Source organism: Lissotriton helveticus, chromosome 9, assembly GCF_964261635.1.
Source record: "Lissotriton helveticus chromosome 9, aLisHel1.1, whole genome shotgun sequence".
Classification (NCBI taxonomy): domain Eukaryota; kingdom Metazoa; phylum Chordata; class Amphibia; order Caudata; family Salamandridae; genus Lissotriton; species Lissotriton helveticus.
This window is the reverse complement of record NC_136070.1, coordinates 700,542,030-700,561,047: the sequence shown is the minus strand read 5'-3', so window position 1 is coordinate 700,561,047 and position 19,018 is coordinate 700,542,030. Positions and strand designations below refer to the sequence as shown.

The 19,018-nt window shown below is 47.4% G+C and overlaps 5 pseudogenes; all 5 read right to left on the bottom strand.

The window, feature by feature from the left end:
- Nucleotides 1-7,379: 7,379 nt before the first annotated feature.
- On the bottom strand, nucleotides 7,380-8,807 carry LOC144783257 (Golgi integral membrane protein 4-like; annotated as a pseudogene).
- A 1,203-nt stretch (nucleotides 8,808-10,010) lies between these two features.
- On the bottom strand, nucleotides 10,011-12,272 carry LOC144783256 (Golgi integral membrane protein 4-like; annotated as a pseudogene).
- Nucleotides 12,273-12,424: 152 nt separating this feature from the next.
- On the bottom strand, nucleotides 12,425-13,881 carry LOC144783255 (Golgi integral membrane protein 4-like; annotated as a pseudogene).
- Nucleotides 13,882-15,085: 1,204 nt separating this feature from the next.
- Nucleotides 15,086-17,347, bottom strand: LOC144783254 (Golgi integral membrane protein 4-like; annotated as a pseudogene).
- A 152-nt stretch (nucleotides 17,348-17,499) lies between these two features.
- LOC144783253 (Golgi integral membrane protein 4-like) lies at nucleotides 17,500-18,956 on the bottom strand (annotated as a pseudogene).
- Nucleotides 18,957-19,018: the final 62 nt, after the last annotated feature.

Here is a 19,018-nt window from a genome sequence, read left to right as displayed (position 1 = left end):
TACAAGGTCCCACATGACGACGGCAATGAAGAGGCTTAGCCTGAATATCTTTATAAAAGAGAGTCTGAACTTCCTACATTCAGAGTTTCTTTTCAGTCATTCCAAGAACACCAGGAACAAGAATGGCAATACAGGGATATGCCGTATGAAGATGTCTCTCATTTCTGCGCCCAACCTATGATATAGGTACTGTTACACCTAGTTGAAGACCTGCGGTTGATATTGACAAATTACTCCAAACACTTTCCTGTACCTGCGCCCCAGGCACAAAAGAAACCAATTAATCCGCAAGTTTCACACTCTGCTGTGGCACTACAAATCCAATCCATAACACCTTTGAGTGACCAACTCAGATTAGCTACACTGATACAGTCTCCAACAACATCCCACATATTACAATCAGATCATCCTGACAGTGTCTATACTTACCACCAACAAGGAGAACTTCTGTCCTGTTCGACAGATGAAACCAGCCCTGAATGAGACCAATATATAGTACATGTTGAAAGAGATATAGCCCCAACTTCATCAGACTTCAGATGATCTAGGTGACTTCCATAGATTGATTGAATGAGCAACTAAAATATTTGACATTCCAGTTCCAACGAAAGAAATTGATTGTTTCTTTTATGATTTCAAACAACCTGCAAGAAAAATGGTATGAGCAATACTAACAATTGGTCATATCTGGTCTGAAGGTCTTAACCCCTTCGATGCTTGTGACGGAACCATTCCGTAATCGGTCACGGCTGAGCTGTGCTGATGACGGAATGGTTCCGTCACGACCGCACCCTGTTCTGGAATGTCCAGCACAGGGGCGGAATCGGCGCCGCACGGAAGCGGTTAAAGCAATGAAAAACCTGCCAATAGTATCTTCAGATAAAATATAAATCCCCAGATGACAAACCTTTGTACCTTTCTGTACACTCATGCAGAGATTCCATGGGAATGTAAGCTGATAAAGGATCTAGCACACCAATGTCACCCTGTTCTCCACTGGACAGAGAAGGAAGTAGACTTGATAATATAGGTCAAAGCTTTTCAGCAGCGGCTGCAACATTGATTAGAACATCGGACACCTTAGCAATATGTAAATGTGGTGTGACATTGTATCATTAGTTTTGTTGACGGACCATAACATATCTGAAGTTAAAGCCATTCTACATGAAGGAGAAATAACATCTACCATTATTGATACTGCTTGGATGTTGCAACCACTGGGCTTACACAATTGGGCGCAGTGGTATTATGAAGGCAAGGGTGGCTGAGAGCAACATCTTTTCAACCTGAGGTACAAAACTGAATATTAGGCATGTCATCTGATGAAGAATCTTTATTCGACAAACGTGATGATGAGACGCACCAGTTCATAAAAATGGACACCAACACAGTACAATCATTAGGTTTACTACAATAGCGTTAAACCATTCCCTTTCGGTGTAGTAGAGAAAGTAACCAGTTTCATTATAAAAATGAATTCAGATACTAACTTTACCAACTACATCAACAGACCTGTCAAGAGATCTGTCAACAATATATTCTACAATACAGACCACCCCCCCCCCACCACCAGCTGTTGAAAAACTAGCAATAAAGGCAAAAATCATGAAGCTTCCTGAAGACGGTGACAACTTTCTGACAGCAGCCACACCATATCAAATACCACTTGTAGGCAGAAATACCTGTTTCTACTACAGACCTTGGCAACAAATTGATGTGTCATGAACCTCCCGCGACTGAGGTACGTTGAGATTCATAGAAAACCTCCATCAGCATTACCATCCAAAAAATGCATTAGCATCTATGGCTGTTAAAGCTGAAATTTCCATAATTATAAAGCGGCAGTCAAACTAGTCCCAAATTCACAGCAAAACATAAGCTTCCTTCCACCAAAACATAAACACCACCATTTTCCATTGCTAGCTGGCTCCATCTTATGATGAGTTGGTTAATAATAGAAATATTGTCCATCAGTATAGGTCTGCCCCTGTTAGTACATCACAGAAGGATGAGTATGCCCTTAGGTTTAATCACTTGCCTTTTCACCCAAACAATATTTACCAAGAGTTTTCTCTTTCTTGTCGGTATAACGTAATTTTTAGTTAATGGCAATATAGTTGTACTTTGTAGTATGTATGTAGCTACAATGACCCTTTGGACTAATTTTACAGAAATCCACCTTTAACAGCACAGTTTTTTTACCGTTTTTTTATTTTTTATTATTTCTGATGTTTTATTACACAGTATCAGGCACAGTATCAGGATAAATTGATGTGTGGGATTCCACAAACTGAGTTCATGTATAATTATTCTTTACTGAGGGCTGATTTAGCATTTGAAAGACGGTACTCTATTTGACAGAGTGTAAGTGGATTTTCTTTGAATGGAGAAGAGTAGGCTGGCTTCCATTAGTCTCCTCTGAGTGGCCAGGATTAAGAGATTTTCCCCTATTGTCTTCAGCAAGGGAGATAGTAATATTGCTTTCAGTACCTGGCTTACAAGAATGGAGTGGAATCCAATATTCGTTAAATTCCTAATTTGGCCCCTTCGATTGAGAGCTTGCACAGTACCCTCTCTCTTTCACCCACACTGGAGTATATGGCTATCAAAGATTGCTAGCTGGCTCTTGTGTGCTACTGAATCTGATCAGCATCAAGGGTCAGATTTCCTGTGTACTCGCCAACAGTGCGGAGAGGCATCACATTCTTGTCCAACGTCCAGGTCAGATTGTCAAATCCAATATTCATGTTCCCAAATTCATCATAGTAGATGGTGCTGTTTCTGATAGTGATGTTTATGGTCTTTAATTCTTTCAGCATCTCGTATCCAGCCTGGATGCTATCCACCGTCCTCTAGAAATGCAGGGCACTGCAATCTCTAGCCTTTGCTAGCCACAGAGGCAGAGCTGGCTGTGGCAGAACTTCAAGAGACCCTGTCCGGGGTACCAATAATTTTGGGTGAGAATCTGCAGTCTGGACAGCACATTCTGGGGTTTTCTTCCCAGAGTCTGTCGGCATCTCCAGAGTATTCGCTTGTAGGTCAGTCTTTTCGCGAATATGCTGCAATTCATCTTTAAAGGCTCGGGAACGCTTATTATCTGGGGCCTGTGACTGAAAATGCTGGTGCTTCAGGGCTGTGAACAGCTTGACACTTGGTATCCTCTGAAGAGCTTCATTCAGCTGGTCCATCTGACTCAGATGCTCCTGGGCAGCACCTTCTGGGGTTTTCTTCCCAGAGTATGTCGGTGTCTCCAGAGTATTTGCTTGTAGGCCAGTCTGTTCGCGAATAAGCTACAATTCAGCTTTAAAGGCTCGGAAACGCTTATTATCTGGGGCCTGTGACTGGAATTGCTGGTGCCCCAGGGCTGTGAACAGCTTGAAGCTTGGTATCCTCTGAAGAGCTTCATTCATCCGGCGCATCGGTTTCAGCTGCTCCTGCGCACTTAGCAGCTGAGAGCTGAGCTCATCATGTGCATTCCTAAGAACCATACTTTCTTCCATTAGTTTCGATATCATAGCCAGCAGCATCCCCACGTGTTCCTCATTCTCCCGCTGGAGCTGTGCATATTTTTGTTTGTGGCTCTCCAACGTTTGCCGGTTTTCCAGCTTTAGAGAGTTAATACTGCTCATGCAAGTCCAGGAGCTGCTTCTTCACTTCTTCATGCTGGTTCTTCAGGATCTTGTGGTGAGAGGGAAGGGCGACAGAGTGGTTCATGGCGTCTTCCTTCTCTTTGCTCAGGGCTTCTTGAGCTTCTGATTTAAATACTTCAAAATCGTCCTTGGTCTTTTTGTGCTCCGCACGCTCCTTCTGGAGGGACTGCTCCAGCCTGGCCGCTGCTCATACACCACTTCCAGCTGCGCAAAGAGCGTCTCCTGCTGCAGCTTGAACTCCAGGAGCAGGTTCACGGAGCTCTGCTCTTTCTCCTGTAAGTGCTTGAACAGGTAGAGCACGGACCTCAGGCACACCAAGGTTAGCATGCAGACGCCTATCAGCAGAATATTCTTCTGCCTGCGAAATCCACAGGCCCCAGGTCCCATGCCCAGAGAGTTTGGTTCCTCGTCACCTGGGGACAGGCCCTCGGACTCCCGTTATCATCTTCAATCAATCAATCAGGTCATTTGTAAAGCGCACTACTCACCCGTAGGGTCTCAAGGCGCTGGGAGGGGGGGGTGCCGCTACTGCTCGAACAGCCAAGTCTTGAGCTTCTTCCTGAAGGAGAGGTGGTCTTGGGTCAGGCGCAGAATGGTGGGAAGTGAGTTCCAGGTCTTGGCGGCCAGGTAGGAGAAGGACCTTCCTCCTGTTCTCTCTCTTCGGATGCGGGGGACGGCGGCGAGGGCGTGGTTGGTTGATCTGAGGAGGCGCTTGGGAGTGTAGAAGTTGATCCGGTTGTTGAGGTAGCTCGGGCCTTGGTCGTGTAGGGCTTTGTGCGCGTGGGTGAGGAGACGGAAGGTGATTCTCTTGTTGACCGGGAGCCAGTGCAGATCTCTCAGGTGTCCGGAGATGTGGCTGCGTCGGGGGATGTCGAGGATGAGTCTCGCCGAGGCGTTCTGGATCCGCTGGAGTCTCTTCTGGAGTTTGGCCGTGGTTCCGGCGTAGAGGGCGTTGCCGTAGTCCAGTCGGCTGGTGACGAGGGCTTGGGTGACCGTCTTCCTCGTCTCGGTGGGGATCCACCGGAAGATCTTACGTAGCATGCGCAGGATGTTGAAGCATGACGAGGAGACGGCGTTGACTTGTCTGGTCATGGAGAGGGAGGAGTCCAGGATGAAGCCCAGGTTGCGTGCGTGGTCCGTCGGTTTGGGCGCGGTGCCCAGGGCGGGGGGCCACCAGGAGTCATCCCAGGCGGAGGGCGTGGAGCCCAGGATGAGGACCTCCGTCTTGTCTGAGTTCAGTTTCAGGCGGCTGGTCGTCATCCATTCGGCCACGTCTCTCATCCCTTCGTGCAGGTTGGCTCTGGCGGTGGCGGGGTCGTTGGTCAGGGAGAGGATCAGCTGGGTGTCGTCGGCGTAGGAGATTATGTTGAGGTTGTGTTGGCGTGCGATGGCCGCGAGGGGGCTCATGTAGATGTTGAAGAGGGTGGGGCTCAGTGAGGATCCTTGTGGGACGCCGCAGATGACTTTGGTGGCCTCTGACTTGTACGGTGGTAGGCGGACTCTTTGTGTTCTTCCGTCGAGGAAGGAGGTGATCCATTCCAGTGCCTTCTCCTGGATTCCGATGTTGCTGAGGCGCTGTACTAGGGTGCGGTGGCAGACAGTGTCGAAAGCCGCGGAGAGGTCCAGGAGGATGAGGGCCGCTGTTTCTCCGTTGTCCATCAGAGTTCGAAGGTCGTCGGTGGCGGCGATGAGGGCGGTCTCGGTGCTGTGGTTCGCTCGGAAGCCGGACTGTGAGGGGTCGAGGGATCCATTCGTCTCGAGGAAGGCGGCCAGCTGTTTGTTGACGGTCTTCTCGATGACTTTGGCCGGGAACGGGAGGAGCGAGATGGGCCGGTAGTTCTTGAGGTCGGTGGGGTCTGCTGTGGGTTTCTTGAGGAGAGCGCTGAGTTCGGCGTGCTTCCAGCTCTCAGGGAAGGTGGCGGAGTCGAAGGAGGTGTTGATGATGTCCCGTAGGTGGGGTGCGATGACAGCGTCGGCTTTGTTGAAGACGTGGTGAGGGCAGGGGTCAGTTGGAGATCCGGAATGGATGGAGTTCATGGTGCGGATGGTGTCTTTGGTGCTGATCGGGGTCCAGGTGCGGAGGGTGGTGGTGGGTGGCGTCGTTGCGGTTGTGGCTTGCGTTGGTTGGTTGTTGAAGCTGTTGTGTATGTCCGTGATCTTGTTGTGGAAGAAGGACGCGAGGGAGTTGCAGAGTTCTTGCGACGGGGTGATGTCGTTGTTTCCGGCGTTGGGGTTGGATAGCTCTTTCACGATGTTGAAGAGTTCCTTGCAGTTGTGTGCGTTGTTGTCCAGCCGGTCCTTGTATGCATTTTTCTTGGTGGCGCGGATCAGTTGGTGGTGCTTCCGGGTGGCGAGCTTGAGGGTGGTCATGTTGTCCGTCGTTGGTTCCCTTCTCCAGGCTTTCTCGAGGGCTCGGCAGTTCTTCTTGGAGCTCTTGAGTTCGTCGGTGAACCATGGTGTTTTCCTGCTGCAGGATCTGCTGGGTGGGGTTCTCAGAGGGGCGAGTTCGTCCGCGCAGTCGTTGATCCATTTCGTGAGGTTGTCGGCGGCCTGGCTGGGGTTCGCTGAGTTGGCGGGGGGGTGCTGGCTCAGGGAAGCGGTGAGCTGGTCGGCTGTGATCTTGTTCCAGCATCTACGAGCAACCTGTTGCTGGTGGTGGTGGATCGTCGTTCTTTTGAAGGTGAAGTGGACGCAGCTGTGGTCCGTCCAGTGGAGTTCTGTGGCGTGGCTGAAGGTGACGTCTTTGCTGGATGAGAAGACGGCGTCGAGTGTGTGTCCGGCGAGGTTGCAAGTAATGTCCGAGTAACAGCTTTACCAGTCATACGCCTGCCTATATAGCCCTGCTCAGCGTCATGAATTATGACGTTATTGTGAATTCACAGCGGCACACTGTTGCGTCAAAGCGCTTTGCGTCCCATACAGGTATCAACCCTGATGTCTACTTTAAATATGTCCGCACCCAGGACAGTGCAGCTTTGTCATCCCGTGTGTACATCACTGCACGTGCTGAGAGCCTTTCCTGTTTTTAAAAATTTCAAATTTGTCACAGCTCAGGCGTATTCTAAAGCAGGTATGCTGGACGGGCGGGGGGAGCTTTCAATCATGGCTATTTTCCTTGATTCGCTTTGGCACGCAGTAGGCTCTGGAACAGACCATACTTCACTCAGTTCCTTTAAATCATTGGCGGAAATCCACCAACTAGTGTTCCAGATAACCCTGTAGTAGCAATCATGAAATTAATAAATGTAAGAATCTATGAAGCTCCAAGTGCATATTTCTGTGTAAAAAAGATTATTCAGAAATTCCCTTTCGGATTATTACTGGTCAATCCAAATATTCTAAAGCTACAAGTAGCGAGGTAGATCATCTCCTATAAACGGTGCCCTGTTCTACTCTATTTATATTGCTACTGTGAGCATAATCTTTATTCCTCCCATGAGCCCAGGCAGCTCAGTTGGTCCCTCGCCGCCACTGTCCACTCCCTGTTGCTCAAGGCGCATCCTCACAGGCGCAGCGGAAGGGGCTCTGAAGGGCCAGGTGCGCACAGGAAAGACTCTCAAAAACAATAATAGGGCAACCCAATATTCCCAAGGAACTGGGTATAATCAATAACACAACAAAAAATGTTCCTTAAGGAATCATTTCACGTTTTTTAAAATTTCAAATTTGTCAAAGCAGTGAACAAAATTCCACAACACTCAAGAGATTATTATCAAAGAACCAAATATTTTATAGTTTTTTCTCATAAGATACATAAAAACACATCTTATTCACATCGCATAGGTATGAATCCATATGTCCATTCATGTATGGCAACTCAAATATCCACTGCTTCCCGGTTTCTGACATGCGTAGTGGTTTCTGACACTTTTTCGAAAGTATATGGACAATATTTACAAATTTGCCATATGATCTGATGGTGAAGTTTATGTTGTATAATTCTTTCAGCATCTCGTCTCCAGCCTGGATGCTATCCGCCGTCCTCTAGAAATGCAGGCCACTGCCATCTCTATCATTCGCTAGCCACAGAGGCAAGGCTGGCTGTGGCAGAACTCCAAGAGACCCTGTCCGGGGTACCAATAATTTTCGGTGAGATTCTGCAGTCTGGACAGCACCTTCTGGGGTTTTCTTCCCAGAGTCTGTCGGCGTCTCCAGAGTATTGGCTTGTAGGTCAGTCTTTTCGCGAATACCCTGCAATTCATCTTTAAAGGCTCGGGAACGCTTATTATCTGGGGCCTGTAACTGAAAATGCTGGTGATTCACGGCTGTGAACAGCTTGAAGCTTGATATCCTCTGAAGAGCTTCATTCAGGACTCAGATGCTCCTGGGCAGCACCTTCTGGGGTTTTCTTCCCAGAGTATGTCGGTGTCTCCAGAGTATTTGCTTGTAGGCCAGTCTGTTCGCGAATAAGCTGCAATTCAGCTTTAAAGGCTCGGAAACACTTATTATCTGGGGCCTGTGACTGGAATTGCCGGTGCCTCAGGGCTGTAAACAGCTTGAAGCTTGGTATCCTCTGAAGAGCTTCATTATTCCGGCGCATCGGATTCATCTGTTCCTGCGCACTAAGTAGCTGAGAGCTGAGCTCTTCATGTGCATTCCTAAAAACCATACTTTCTTCCATTAGTTTCGATATCATAGCCAGCAGCATCCCCACGTGTTCCTCATTCTCCCGCTGGAGCTATGCATATTTCTGTTTGTGGCTCTCCAACGTTTGCCGGTTTCCAGCTTTAGAGAGTTAATACTGCTCATGCAAGTCCAGGAGCTGCTTCTTCACTTCTTCATGCTGGTTCTTCAAGATCTTGTGGTGAGAGGGGAGGGCGACGAAGTGGTTCATGGCGTCTTCCTTCTCTTTGCTCAGGGCTTCTTGAGCTTCTGATTTAAATACTTCAAAATCGTCCTTGGTCTTTTTGTGCTCCGCACGCTCCTTCTGGAGGGACTGCTCCAGCCTGGCCGCTGCTCATACATCACTTCCAGCTGCGCAAAGAGCGTCTCCTGCTGCAGCTTGAACTCCAGGAGCAGGTTCACGGAGCTCTGCTCTTTCTCCTGTAAGTGCTTGAACAGGTAGAGCACGGACCTCAGGCACATCAAGGTTAGCATGCAGACGCCTATCAGCAGAATATTCTTCTGCCTGCGAAATCCACAGACCCCAGGTCCCATGCCCAGAGAGTTTGGTTCCTCGTCAGCTAGGGACAGGCCCTCGGACTCCCGTTATCATCTTGCAAGTAATGTCCGACTAACAGCTTTACCAGTCATACGCCTGCCTATATAGCCCTGCTCAGCGTTATGAATTATGACGTTATTGTGAATTCACAGCGGCACACTGTTGCGTCAAAGCGCTTTGCGTCCCATACAGGTATCAACCCTGATGTCTACTTTAAATATGTCCGCACCCAGGAGAGTGCAGCTTTGTCATCCCGTGTGTACATCACTGCACGTGCTGAGAGCCTTTCCTGTTTTTTAAAATTTCAAATTTGTCACAGCTCAGGCGTATTCTAAAGCAGGTATGCTGGACGGGCGGGGGAGCTTTCAATCATGGCTATTTTCCTTGATTCGCTTTGGCACGCAGTAGGCTGAACAGACCATACTTCACTCAGTTCCTTTAAATCATTGGCGGAAATCCACCAACTAGTGTTCCAGATAACCCTGTATTAGCAATCATGAAAATAATAAATGTAAGAATCTACGAAGCTCCAAGTGCATATTTCTGTGTAACAAAGATTATTCAGAAATTCCCTTTCGGATTATTACTGGTCAATCCAAATATTCTAAAGCTACGAGTAGCAAGGTAGATCATCTCCTATAAACGGTGCCCTGTTCTACTCTATTTATATTGCTTCTGTGAGCATAATTTTTACTCCTCCCATGGGCCCAGGCAGCTCAGTTGGTCCCTCGCCGCCACTGTCCACTCCCTGTTGCTCAAGGCGCATCCTCACAGGCGCAGCGGAAGGGGCTCTGAAGGGCCAGGTGCGCACAGGAAAGACTCTCAAAAACAATAATAGGGCAACCCAATATTCCCAAGGCACTGGGTATAATCAATAACACAACAAAAAATGTTCCTTAAGGAATCATTTCACGTTTTTTAAAATTTCAAATTTGTCACAGCAGTGAACAAAATTCCACAACACTCAAGAGATTATTATCAAAGAACCAAATATTTTATAGTTTTTTCTCATAAGATACATAAAAACACATCTTATTCACATCGCATAGGTATGAATCCATATGTCCATTCATGTATGGCAACTCAAATATCCACTGCTTCCCGGTTTCTGACATGCGCAGTGGTTTCTGACACTTTTTCGAAAGTATATGGACAATATTTACAAATTTGCCATATGATCTGATGGTTAAGTTTATGTTCTATAATTCTTTCAGCATCTCGTCTCCAGCCTGGATGCTATCCACCGTCCTCTAGAAACGCAGGCCACTGCCATCTCTATCATTCGCTAGCCACAGAGGCAAGGCTGGCTGTGGCAGAACTTCAAGAGACCCTGTCCGGGGTACCAATAATTTTCGGTGAGATTCTGCAGTCTGGACAGCACCTTCTGGGGTTTTCTTCCCAGAGTCTGTCGGCGTCTCCAGAGTATTCGCTTGTAGGTCAGTCTTTTCGCGAATACGCTGCAATTCATCTTTAAAGGCTCGGTAACGCTTATTATCTGGGGCCTGTAACTGAAAATGCTGGTGATTCACGGCTGTGAACAGCTTGAAGCTTGATATCCTCTGAAGAGCTTCATTCAGGACTCAGATGCTCCTGGGCAGCACCTTCTGGGGTTTTCTTCCCAGAGTATGTTGGTGTCTCCAGAGTATTTGCTTGTAGGCCAGTCTGTTCGCGAATAAGCTGCAATTCAGCTTTAAAGCCTCGGAAACACTTATTATCTGGGGCCTGTGACTGGAATTGCTGGTGCCTCAGGGCTGTAAACAGCTTGAAGCTTGGTATCCTCTGAAGAGCTTCATTATTCCGGCGCATCGGATTCATCTGTCCCTGCGCACTAAGTAGCTGAGAGCTGAGCTCTTCATGTGCATTCCTAAGAACCATACTTTCTTCCATTAGTTTCGATATCATAGCCAGCAGCATCCCCACGTGTTCCTCATTCTCCCGCTGGAGCTGTGCATATTTCTGTATGTGGCTCTCCAACATTTGCCGGTTTTCCAGCTTTAGAGAGTTAATACTGCTCATGCAAGTCCAGGAGCTGCTTCTTCACTTCTTCATGCTGGTTCTTCAGGATCTTGTGGTGAGTGGGGATGGCGACGAAGTGGTTCATGGCATCTTCCTTCTCTTTGCTCAGGGCTTCCTGAGCTTCTGATTTAAATACTTCAAAATCGTCCTTGGTCTTTTTGTGCTCCGCACGCTCCATCTGGAGGGACTGCTCCAGCCTGGCCGCTGCTCATACATCACTTCCAGCTGCGCAAAGAGCATCTCCTGCTGCGGCTTGAACTCCAGGAGCAGGTTCACGGAGCTCTGCACTTTCTCCTGTAAGTGCTTGAACAGGTAGAGCACGGACCTTAGGCACATCAAGGTCAGCATGCAGACGCCTTTCAGCAGAATTTTCTTCTGCCTGCGAAATCCACAGGCCCAGAGAGTTTGGTTCCTCGTCAGCGAGGGCCGGGCCCTCGGACTCCCGTTATCATCTTGCAAGTAATGTCCGACTAACAGCCTTACCAGTCATACGCCTGCCTATATAGCCCTGCTCAGCGTCATGAATTATGACATTATTGTGAATTCACAGCAGCACACTGTTGCGTCAAAGCGCTTTGCGTCCCATACAGGTATCAACCCTGATGTCTACTTTAAATATGTCCGAACCCAGGACAGTGCAGCTTTGTCATCCCGTGTGTACATCACTGCACGTGCTGAGAGCTTTTTCTGATTTTTAAAATTTCAAATTTGTCACAGCTCAGGCGTTTTGTAAAGCAGGTATGCTGGACGGGGGGAGCTTTCAATCATGGCTATTTTCCTTGATTCGCTTTGGCACGCAGTAGGCTCTGGAACAGACCATTCTTCACTCAGTTCCTTTAAATCATTGACGGAAATCCACCAACTAGTGTTCCAGATAACCCTGTAGTAGCAATCATGAAAATAATAAATGTAAGAATCTACGAAGCTCCAAGTGCACACTTCTGTGTAACAAAGATTATTCAGAAATTCCCTTTCGGATTATTACTGGTCAATCCAAATATTCTAAAGCTATAAGTAGCAGGTTAGATCATCTCCTATAAACGGTGCCCTGTTCTACTCTATTTATATTGCTTCTGTGAGCATCATTTTGATTCCTCCCATGGGCCCAGGCAGCTCAGTTGGTCCCTCGCCGCCACTGTCCACTCCCTGTTGCTCAAGGCGCATCCTCACAGGCGCAGCGGAAGGGGCTCTGAAGGGCCAGGTGCGCACAGGAAAGGCTCTCAAAAACAATAATAGGGCAACCCAATATTCCCAAGGAACTGGGTATAATCAATAACACAACAAAAAATGTTCCTTAAGGAATCATTTCACGTTTTTTAAAATTTCAAATTTGTCACAGCAGTGAACAAAATTCCATAACACTCAAGAGATTATTATCAAAGAACCAAATATTTTATCGTTTTTTCTCATAAGATACATAAAAACACATCTAATTCACATCGCATAGGTATGAATCCATATGTCCATTCATGTATGGCAACTCAAATATCCACTGCTTCCCGGTTTCTGACATGTGCAGTGGTTTCTGACACTTTTTCAAAAGTATATGGACAATATTTACAAATTTGCCATATGATCTGATGGTGAAGTTTATGTTCTATAATTCTTTCAGCATCTCGTCTCCAGCCTGGATGCTATCCACCGTCCTCTAGAAATGCAGGGCACTGCCATCTCTATCCTTCGCTAGCCACAGAGGCAAGGCTGGCTGTGGCAGGACTTCAAGAGACCCTGTCCGGGGTACCAATAATTTTCGGTGAGATTCTGCAGTCTGGATAGCACCTTCTGGGGTTTTCTTCCCAGAGTCTGTAGGCGTCTCCAGAGTATTCGCTTGTAGGTCAGTCTTTTCGCGAATACGCTGCAATTCATCTTTAAAGGCTCGGGAACGCCTTTTAGCAGGGGCCTGTAACTGAAAATGCTGGTGATTCACGGCTGTGAACAGCTTGAAGCTTGGTATCCTCTGAAGAGCTTCATTCAGGACTCAGATGCTCCTGGGCAGCACCTTCTGGGGTTTTCTTCCCAGAATCTGTCGTCGTCTCCAGAGTATTCGCTTGTAGGTCAGTCTTTTTGAGAATACGCTGCAATTCATCTTTAAAGGCTCGGGAACGCTTATTATCTGGGGCCTGTGACTGAAAATGCTGGTGCTTCAGGGCTGTGAACAGCTTGAAGCTTGGTATCCTCTGAAGAGCTTCATTCAGCTGGTCCATCTGATTCAGATGCTCCTGAGCAGCACCTTCTGGGGTTTTCTTCCCAGAGTATGTCGGTGTCTCCAGAGTATTTGCTTGTAGGCCAGTCTGTTCGCGAAAAAGCTACAATTCGGCTTTAAAGGCTCGGAAACGCTTATCATCTGGGGCCTGTGACTGGAATTGCTGGTGCCTCAGGGCTGTGAACAGCTTGAAGCTTGGTATCCTCTGAAGAGCTTCATTCATCCGGCCCATCGGTTTCAGCTGCTCCTGCGCACTTAGCATCTGAGAGCTGAGCTCTTCATGTGCATTCCTAAGAACCATACTTTCTTCCATTAGTTTCGATATCATAGCCAGCAGCATCCCCACGTGTTCCTCATTCTCCCGCTGGAGCTGTGCATATTTTTGTTTGTGGCTCTCCAACGTTTGCCGGTTTTCCAGCTTTAGAGAGTTAATACTGCTCATGCAAGTCCAGGAGCTGCTTCTTCACTTCTTCATGCTGGTTCTTCAGGATCTTGTGGTGAGAGGGAAGGGCGACGAAGTGGTTCATGGGGTATTCCTTCTCTTTGCTCAGGGCTTCTTGAGCTTCTTATTTAAATACTTCAAAATCGTCCTTTGGTCTTTTTGTGCTCCGCACGCTCCTTCTGGAGGGACTGCTCCTGCCTGGCCGCTGCTCATACATCACTTCCAGCTGCGCAAAGAGCGTCTCCCGCTGCAGCTTGAACTCCAGGAGCAGGTTCACGGAGCTCTGCTCTTTGGCCTGTAAGTGCTTGAACAGGTAGAGCACGGACCTCAGGCACATCAAGGTTAGCATGCAGACGCCTATCAGCAGAATATTCTTCTGCCTGCGAAATCCACAGGCCCCAGGTCCCATGCCCAGAGAGTTTGGTTCCTCGTCAGCTAGGGCCAGGCCCTTGGACTCCCGTTATCATCTTGCAAGTAATGTCCGACTAACAGCTTTACCAGTCATACGCCTGCCTATATAGCCCTGCTCAGCGTCATGAATTATGACGTTATTGTGAATTCACAGCGGCACACTGTTGCGTCAAAGCGTTTTGCGTCCCATACAGGTATCAACCCTGATGTCTACTTTAAATATGTCCGCACCCAGGACAGTGCAGCTTTTTCATCCCGTGTGTACATCACTGCACGTGCTGAGAGCCTTTCCTGTTTTTTAAAATTTCAAATTTGTCACAGCTCAGGCGTATTGTAAAGCAGGTATGCTGGACGGGGGGGAGCTTTCAATCATGGCTATTTTCCTTGATTCGCTTTGGCACGCAGTAGGCTCTGGAACAGACCATACTTCACTCAGTTCCTTTAAATCATTGGCGGAAATCCACCAACTAGTGTTCCAGATAACCCTGTAGTAGCAATCATGAAAATAATAAATGTAAGAATCTACGGAGCTCCAAGTGCATATTTCTGTGTAACAAAGATTATTCAGAAATTCCCTTTCGGATTATTACTGGTCAATCCAAATATTCTAAAGCTACAAGTAGCAGGTTAGATCATCTCCTATAAACGGTGCCCTGTTCTACTCTATTTATATTGCTTCTGTGAGCATAATTTTTACTCCTCCCATGGGCCCAGGCAGCTCAGTTGGTCCCTCGCCGCCACTGTCCACTCCCTGTTGCTCAAGGCACATCCTCACAGGCGCAGCGGAAGGGGCTCTGAAGGGCCAGGTGCGCACAGGAAAGGCTCTCAAAAACAATAATAGGGCAACCCAATATTCCCAAGGAACTGGGTATAATCAATAACACAACAAAAAATGTTCCTTAAGGAATCATTTCACATTTTTTAAAATTTCAAATTTGTAACAGCAGTGAACAAAATTCCATAACACTCAAGAGATTATTATCAAAGAACCAAATATTTTATAGTTTTTTCTCATAAGATACATAAAAACACATCTTATTCACATTGCATAGGTTTGAATCCATATGTCCATTCATGTATGGCAACTCAAATATCCACTGCTTCCCGGTTTCTGACATGTGCAGTGGTTTCTGACACTTTTCCAAAAGTATATGGACAATATTTACAAATTTGCCATATGATCTGATGGTGAAGTTTATGTTCTATAATTCTTTCAGCATCTCGTCTCCAGCCTGGATGATATCCACCGTCCTCTAGAAACGCAGGGCACTGCCATCTCTATCCTTCGCTAGCCACAGAGGCAAGGCTGGCTGTGGCAGAACTTCAAGAGACCCTGTCCGGGGTACCAATAATTTTCGGTGAGATTCTGCAGTCTGGACAGCACCTTCTGGGGTTTTCTTCCCAGAGTCTGTCGGCGTCTCCAGAGTATTCGCTTGTAGGTCAGTCTTTTCGCGAATACGCTGCAATTCATCTTTAAAGGCTCGGGAACGCTTATTATCTGGGGCCTGTAACTGAAAATGCTGGTGATTCACGGCTGTGAACAGCTTGAAGCTTGATATCCTCTGAAGAGCTTCATTCAGGACTCAGATGCTCCTGGGCAGCACCTTCTGGGGTTTTCTTCCCAGAGTATGTTGGTGTCTCCAGAGTATTTGCTTGTAGGCCAGTCTGTTCGCGAATAAGCTGCAATTCAGCTTTAAAGCCTCGGAAACACTTATTATCTGGGGCCTGTGACTGGAATTGCTGGTGCCTCAGGGCTGTAAACAGCTTGAAGCTTGGTATCCTCTGAAGAGCTTCATTATTCCGGCGCATCGGATTCATCTGTCCCTGCGCACTAAGTAGCTGAGAGCTGAGCTCTTCATGTGCATTCCTAAGAACCATACTTTCTTCCATTAGTTTCGATATCATAGCCAGCAGCATCCCCACGTGTTCCTCATTCTCCCGCTGGAGCTGTGCATATTTCTGTATGTGGCTCTCCAACATTTGCCGGTTTTCCAGCTTTAGAGAGTTAATACTGCTCATGCAAGTTCAGGAGCTGCTTCTTCACTTCTTCATGCTGGTTCTTCAGGATCTTGTGGTGAGAGGGGAGGGCGACGAAGTGGTTCATGGCATCTTCCTTCTCTTTGCTCAGGGCTTCCTGAGCTTCTGATTTAAATACTTCAAAATCGTCCTTGGTCTTTTTGTGCTCCGCACGCTCCATCTGGAGGGACTGCTCCAGCCTGGCCGCTGCTCATACATCACTTCCAGCTGCGCAAAGAGCATCTCCTGCTGCGGCTTGAACTCCAGGAGCAGGTTCACGGAGCTCTGCACTTTCTCCTGTAAGTGCTTGAACAGGTAGAGCACGGACCTTAGGCACATCAAGGTCAGCATGCAGACGCCTTTCAGCAGAATTTTCTTCTGCCTGCGAAATCCACAGGCCCAGAGAGTTTGGTTCCTCGTCAGCGAGGGCCGGGCCCTCGGACTCCCGTTATCATCTTGCAAGTAATGTCCGACTAACAGCCTTACCAGTCATACGCCTGCCTATATAGCCCTGCTCAGCGTCATGAATTATGACATTATTGTGAATTCACAGCAGCACACTGTTGCGTCAAAGCGCTTTGCGTCCCATACAGGTATCAACCCTGATGTCTACTTTAAATATGTCCGAACCCAGGACAGTGCAGCTTTGTCATCCCGTGTGTACATCACTGCACGTGCTGAGAGCTTTTTCTGATTTTTAAAATTTCAAATTTGTCACAGCTCAGGCGTTTTGTAAAGCAGGTATGCTGGACGGGGGGAGCTTTCAATCATGGCTATTTTCCTTGATTCGCTTTGGCACGCAGTAGGCTCTGGAACAGACCATTCTTCACTCAGTTCCTTTAAATCATTGACGGAAATCCACCAACTAGTGTTCCAGATAACCCTGTAGTAGCAATCATGAAAATAATAAATGTAAGAATCTACGAAGCTCCAAGTGCACACTTCTGTGTAACAAAGATTATTCAGAAATTCCCTTTCGGATTATTACTGGTCAATCCAAATATTCTAAAGCTATAAGTAGCAGGTTAGATCATCTCCTATAAACGGTGCCCTGTTCTACTCTATTTATATTGCTTCTGTGAGCATCATTTTGATTCCTCCCATGGGCCCAGGCAGCTCAGTTGGTCCCTCGCCGCCACTGTCCACTCCCTGTTGCTCAAGGCGCATCCTCACAGGCGCAGCGGAAGGGGCTCTGAAGGGCCAGGTGCGCACAGGAAAGGCTCTCAAAAACAATAATAGGGCAACCCAATATTCCCAAGGAACTGGGTATAATCAATAACACAACAAAAAATGTTCCTTAAGGAATCATTTCACGTTTTTTAAAATTTCAAATTTGTCACAGCAGTGAACAAAATTCCATAACACTCAAGAGATTATTATCAAAGAACCAAATATTTTATCGTTTTTTCTCATAAGATACATAAAAACACATCTAATTCACATCGCATAGGTATGAATCCATATGTCCATTCATGTATGGCAACTCAAATATCCACTGCTTCCCGGTTTCTGACATGTGCAGTGGTTTCTGACACTTTTTCAAAAGTATATGGACAATATTTACAAATTTGCCATATGATCTGATGGTGAAGTTTATGTTCTATAATTCTTTCAGCATCTCGTCTCCAGCCTGGATGCTATCCACCGTCCTCTAGAAATGCAGGGCACTGCCATCTCTATCCTTCGCTAGCCACAGAGGCAAGGCTGGCTGTGGCAGGACTTCAAGAGACCCTGTCCGGGGTACCAATAATTTTCGGTGAGATTCTGCAGTCTGGACAGCACCTTCTGGGGTTTTCTTCCCAGAGTCTGTCGGCGTCTCCAGAGTATTCGCTTGTAGGTCAGTCTTTTCGCGAATACGCTGCAATTCATCTTTAAAGGCTCGGGAACGCCTTTTAGCAGGGGCCTGTAACTGAAAATGCTGGTGTTTCACGGCTGTGAACAGCTTGAAGCTTGGTATCCTCTGAAGAGCTTCATTCAGGACTCAGATGCTCCTGGGCAGCACCTTCTGGGGTTTTTTTCCCAGAATCTGTCGTCGTCTCCAGAGTATTCGCTTGTAGGTCAGTCTTTTTGAGAATACGCTGCAATTCATCTTTAAAGGCTCGGGAACGCTTATCATCTGGGGCCTGTGACTGAAAATGCTGGTGCTTCAGGGCTGTGAACAGCTTGAAGCTTGGTATCCTCTGAAGAGCTTCATTCAGCTGGTCCATCTGATTCAGATGCTCCTGAGCAGCACCTTCTGGGGTTTTCTTCCCAGAGTATGTCGGTGTCTCCAGAGTATTTGCTTGTAGGTCAGTCTGTTCGCGAAAAAGCTACAATTCGGCTTTAAAGGCTCGGAAACGCTTATCATCTGGGGCCTGTGACTGGAATTGCTGGTGCCTCAGGGCTGTGAACAGCTTGAAGCTTGGTATCCTCTGAAGAGCTTCATTCATCCGGCCCATCGGTTTCAGCTGCTCCTGCGCACTTAGCATCTGAGAACTGAGCTCTTCATGTGCATTCCTAAGAACCATACTTTCTTCCATTAGTTTCGATATCATAGCCAGCAGCATCCCCACGTGTTCTTCATTCTCCCGCTGGAGCTGTGCATATTTTTGTTTGTGGCTCTCCAACGTTTGCCGGTTTTCCAGCTTTAGAGAGTTAATACTGCTCATGCAAGTCCAGGAGCTGCTTCTTCACTTCTTCATGCTGGTTCTTCAGGATCTTGTGGTGAGAGGGAAGGGCGACGAAGTGGTTCATGGGGTATTCCTTCTCTTTGCTCAGGGCTTCTTGAGCTTCTTATTTAAATACTTCAAAATCATCCTTTGGTCTTTTTGTGCTCCGCACGCTCCTTCTGGAGGGACTGCTCCTGCCTGGCCGCTGCTCATACATCACTTCCAGCTGCGCAAAGAGCGTCTCCCGCTGCAGCTTGAACTCCAGGAGCAGGTTCACGGAGCTCTGCTCTTTCGCCTGTAAGTGCTTGAACAGGTAGAGCACGGACCTCAGGCACATCAAGGTTAGCATGCAGACGCCTATCAGCAGAATATTCTTCTGCCTGCGAAATCCACAGGCCCCAGGTCCCATGCCCAGAGAGTTTGGTTCCTCGTCAGCTAGGGCCAGGCCCTTGGACTCCCGTTATCATCTTG